Raw genomic sequence first — 6,015 nt, 5'->3', positions numbered from 1 at the left:
TGACGTATCGCTACGTTTGCTACACCACCAATGTGGTGCTGTGTGTATCTCGATTGGCTGATAGGTGCTTAGCTGACTAGCAGGCTGTGGAGTGCAGGGTTTTTAAATTGGGACCCTGTATTACTTTGAAATAGCCTAGTTTAATTCCTCCATTCATGGAAGTAATGATCTATTTGGATGAGCAAGGCATCTAGTGCATAATGCACCAGTCCATCATAGACAGATAAGTGATTATTTCAGTGAAGGTAGGATGTATTCAAACAGAGGGAGAATAAAATAACCAAAAAGTCAAAATTTGATATATTTTACAATTTATCTTCTTGAAATCTGATTTTAAACCTAACCTTAACCATGGCAGGTAGCCTAGTGTGTTGGGCCATAACTGAAAAATTGTTGTCAGCTCGGGGATTCGATACAAGGCAAAAATATGTTGTTCTGCCCTGAACAAGCCGGTTAACCCACTGTTCCCTGGTAGGCCGTCAATTGTAAATAAGAACTTGTTCTTAACTGACTTGCCTAGTTAAATTAAAAAATAATTTAAAAAACCACACAGAAAACATTATGCCTAATCTTAAATTAAGACCAAAAAGCAGCTTTGTGTTATCTAGTGGAAACCACTCCCAATTGGATGAGGTCAAAGGGGAGGGGAAGTGAAGAATCAAAGAAATGCAATTGAGATTCTCCCAGAGTGCAGTACACGTTCTTATTATTATACCTCAGTGGTAGTACCCTAGAATAGATGACGATGACTAATAATGAATATGGATGTGTGTATGTAATTATATTACTATGTAACTATTTGGACAGTAATGCTGAAACTGTTAATTTGGCTCTATACTGCAGCATTTTGAATTTGAGAAACAAATGAACATGAGACAGTACAGAATGTCATCATTTATTTGAGTTTTTTTCATAAATATCTGTTTTACCGTTTAGAAATGAAAGGACTGTGAATCAAGTGCCCCCATTTGAAGGTGCCAGAAGTACACTACATGACCAACAGTATGTGGACAGCTGCTCGTTGAACATTTCATTCCAAAATCATGGGCATTAATATGGAGTTGGTCCCCCCTTTGCTTCTATCACAGCCTCCACTCTTCTGGGAAGGCTTTCCACTAGATGTTGGAACATTGCTGCGGGGACTTGCTTCCATTCAGCCACAAGAGCATTAGTGAGGTCGGGCACTGATGTTGGGCGATTAGGCCTGGCTCGCAGTTGGCGTTCCAATTCATCCCAAAGATGTTCGATGGGGTTGAGGTCAGGGCTCTGTGCAGGCCAGTCAAGTTCTTCCACACCGATCTCGACAAACCATTTCTGTATGGACCTCGCTTTCTGCATGGGGGCATTGTCATGCTGAAACAGGAAAGGGCCTTCCCCAAACTGTTGTCACAAAGTTGGAAGCACAGAATCGTCTAGAATGTCATTGTATGCTGTAGCGGTAAGATTTCCCTTCACTGGAACTAAGGGGCGTAGCCCGAACCATGAAAAATAGCCCCTGACCATTGTTCCTCCTCCACCAAACCTTACAGTTGGCACTATGCATTGGGGCAGGTAGCATTCTCCTGGCATCCGCCAAACCCAGATTCTTCCATTGGACTGCCAGATGGTGAAGCGTGATTCATCACTCCAGAGAACGCGTCTCCACTGCTCAAGTGTACAATGGCGGCGAGCTTTACACCATTCCAGCCAACGCTTGGCATTGCACATGGTGATCTTAGGCTTGTGTGCGGCTGGTCGGCCATGGAAACCTAGTTCATGAAGTTGCTGACGAACAGTTATTGTGCTGACATTGCTTCCATAGGCAGTTTGGAACTTGGTAGTGAGCATTGCAACTTAGGACAGATGATTTTTATGCACTACGCGCTTCAGCACTCGGCGGTCCCGTTCTGTGAGCTTGTGTGGACTACCACTTCACGGCTGACCTGTTGTTGCTCCTAGACGTTTCCACTTCACAATAACAGCTCTTACAGTTATTTATTTATTTATTTACCGTTATTTTACCAGGTAAGTTGACTGAGAACACGTTCTCATTTGCAGCAACGACCTGGGGAATAGTTACAGGGGAGAGGAGGGGGATGAATGAGCCAATTGTAATCTGGGGATTATTAGGTGACCATGATGGTTTGAGGGTCAGATTGGGAATTTAGCCAGGACACCGGGGTTAACACCCCTACTCTTACGATAAGTGCCATGGGATCTTTAATGACCTCAGAGAGTCAGGACACCCGTTTAACGTCCCATCCGAAAGACGGCACCCTACACAGGGCAGTGTCCCCAATCACTGCCCTGGGGCATTGGGATATTTTTTAGACCAGAGGAAAGAGTGCCTCCTACTGGCCCTCCAACACCACTTCCAGCAGCATCTGGTCTCCCATCCAGGGACTGACCAGGACCAACCCTGCTTAGCTTCAGAAGCAAGCCAGCAGTGGTAGTTGACCTTAGCAGCTCTAGCAGGGAAGAAATTTGACGAACTTACTTGTTGGAAAGGTGGCATCTTATGACTGTGCCATGTTGAAAGTCACTGACCAGTAAGGCCATTCCACTGCCAATTATTGTCTATGGAGATTGCGTGGCTGTGTGGCTGGAAGGGTACCAAAAAATGTATGAAGCATTGAAGTGAAGGTCCCAAAGAACACAGTGGCCTCCATCATTCTTAAATGGAAGAAGTTTGGAACCACCAAGACTGTTCCTAGAACTGGCCACCCGGAAAAACTGAGCAATCGTGGGAGAAGGGCCTTGGTCAGGGAGGTGACCAAGAACCCGATGGTCCCTCTGACAGAGCTCCAGAGTTCCCCTGTGGAGATGGGAGAACCTTCCAGAAGGACAACCATCTCTAAGGCTGAAATCGCTGCCAAAAGTGCTTCAACAAAGTACTGAGTAAAGGGTCTGAATACTTAGGTAAATATGATATTTCAGTTTTTTATTTGTAAGACATTTGCAAAAAAATATAAACTGTTTTTGCTTTGTCATTATGGAGTATTGTGTGTAGATTGAGGAGGTAAACATGTTTTAAACGTCTATTTTAGAATAAGGCTGTAACGTAGCAAAATGTGGAAAAAGTCAAGGGGTCTGAATACTTTCTGAATGCACTGTATAGTGTATGTACATTTAGGTTGGTGTAAAAGTGACTAGGCAATCAAGATAGATAATAACAGAGTAGAAGCAGTGTATGTGCAGTGTGTGTATGTGGGGCGTCAATATGCATGTGTGTGTGGGGTTTGTGTCTTTGAGTGTATTTAGTGTGTGTATGTTTGTTGGAGTGTCAGTGGAAGTATGTGTGAGTGTGTGGGTAGTGTCCAGTGAGTGTGCAATGTTCACGATTATCTGTAATCATGGCAGCATCCACATTAATGTAGAAGTGTTCAGAAACATATAATATTCTTATTTACAATACAAGTGACTCCAACATGACACTATACATTATTTACCATTCATTTCTATTGGGCACAACATAATCTGAAACACAACCAAAACAAATTACAAATCCATCGAACAAGTTGGTAGAGTCACAAGCTTGATGTAGTCATTGCGTCCTAGGAATATGGGACCAAATATTAAACTTGTGAGTAAATTGATTACAATATAAGTGAATTTGTCCAAATACACCTTCAAATGGAGAGGACTAGATACATAAAGTGCATTCATTTCTAAACCGTAAAACAGATATGTTTGACAATACCCTCATTTAAAAGGATATTTCATCTGTAATCCAAAATGTATAGAGGATAGAGCTAAATTTAAATGTTTTAGCTTCACTGTCCAAATAATATGTAGGGGAGTGTATATAGCTGCACCGTTAAAACATGCAAGTTCATTCAACTGTTATAGGTAGCCCAGTGGGAGTTAGACCTGTAGCCGAAAAGTGTTCAGTTGGTGTCCCGGGCCGGGTGCTGGAAGAAGGGAAGAATTGATCCGGCAACTGGAGGGTTGCTGGGTTCACATCCTCAAGCTATTCCCCTACTGTTGAGGCCTTGAGCAAGGTCCTTAACCCCACTCTCCATCCAGGGATGCTGCACTGCAGCTTTACCCTGTGCTCATCTCAATTGTTTGTGTGGTGATGTACACATACTTGTACAGAGCAGAAGACACATTTCTGTTGTTTGCTGTAACATGTGGGCAATAAAGCTGTATTGTATAACATTTTCTCAACCTCACATGTATCAGGTATTGATTCTGCCCACTGGACACAAACTGGTGCAATCAACATTGTTTCAGCGTCATTTGTCAACATCTTGTGATGTGGAATCTATGTGGAAAATATTTTTTTTACAAAAAGTCATCATGAAATTTTAACCACAGAATTGTCCTAATGGTAACAAATGTTAAACATAGACAAACCTTGTATAACATATGTTAGATTTGTACCTTTGAAACGCGTCAGATCTTCAATGTTATATCCACAACCTCCTACTGGAGAGTTGATCTATCTACAGCTATCAATTTGATCTCCCATCCAGGGTTTTAACCAAGTTCAACCCTGCTTAGCTTTGTCACGGACTACTACCAATGTGCTATCATCAGAATGATTACAGAGATATATCTTAATAACTAAATAGATTCACCATTGCTATTGAAGTCAATCCAAAGGGTAGGTTTAATAGCGCAAATGAAATATAACCATACTCTATAAGTCATCAATGATACTATTTAGGCCTATATAGAATTTGTGAAGTCATCAACAGCTATTGTTTCAATTCAAACCAGAGTTATATACAGGTTATAATTAAAAAATAGACAATATATGTGTTTCATGCTTTGGTTGATGTCAAATTTAATCTTCAAGTTAATAATGAATATGTTGGATTCACATCTCCATTTCAACCAAATATCTAAGTTAAAGAATAGGACATTTAAAGTTTGATTTGATTTAGTCCTATTCTTTAACTTTGATTTTTGGTTGAGATGGAGACGTGAATCCAACATATCAATTACAAAGTTTTAGGCAAAATGGAATTAAAGTCAGACTAAGTCAGTGGCACAAAATATACCTCTCCTACAAATGTTGATATTTGGTTGTTGTAACGGACCAAGACGCAGAGTGGAAAGTGTCCATGAACACTACACGAAACAAAATAACAAAATCAAACCGAAAGACAGTCCCGTGTGGCACAAACACTGACACTGACACGAAATACAAACACCCACAAACACACACACACACACACACACACACACACACACACACACACACACACACGTGAACCCCGGCTGCCTAAGTATGATTCTCAATCAGGGACAACGATTGACAGCTGCCTCTGATTGAGAATCATACCAGGCCGAACGCACAAAACCCCAACATAGAAAACAACACATAGACAACCCACCCAACTCACGCCCTGACCATACTAAATAAATACAAAACAAGAGAAAACTGGTCAGGAACGTGACAGTTGTGTTGATAACCAAACACAATGCAATATAACTTTTTCAATACAGTAAAGAGCCTATTAACTTGTCAATAAGTTAACAAATTATGTTGGATTCACGTCTCCAACTTAACAAAAAATTTAAGTTAAAGACTAGAATTACGGCAGTGGCTTATACAGTATGTAACTGTCCAAGCATTAGATACATCTCCTTTAAATGTTGATATTTAGTTGCGTTGTCAACCTAACACAATTCGATATGACTTTTGTAATACAGACTAATGTAACAGTTTTAATTCAACCTTAAAATGAGTAACTCATCCATGGCCACATTTTGAGGGAACTATAACTATAAAAGTCTTATTATGTAATCATAGAATTTCAAGATGGCAGGCAAAGGTCGGAGGTGGAGATCCACAATATAAATATCTGCACAGAATCTCGAACAGCATTGATCACTTGCATTATGTACTTTTAATGTAACCTCAACTGCAATTCAGGTCATTTGGTTGTGCTATTAGATGAAGCACAGTGATATCACATTGCTGTATAAATACAAAATATCTTACATTGTATTTCCATTTCAACTTTGTTGTCCCTTTAAATGGTTGAGTGCATTGATAACACATTTAGATGACAACTAAACCAA

This window comes from Salvelinus fontinalis, chromosome 34 (genome assembly GCF_029448725.1).
Source record: "Salvelinus fontinalis isolate EN_2023a chromosome 34, ASM2944872v1, whole genome shotgun sequence".
Taxonomy (NCBI): domain Eukaryota; kingdom Metazoa; phylum Chordata; class Actinopteri; order Salmoniformes; family Salmonidae; genus Salvelinus; species Salvelinus fontinalis.
The sequence above is the reverse complement of the archived record's forward strand: the minus strand, read 5'-3'. Positions refer to the sequence as shown.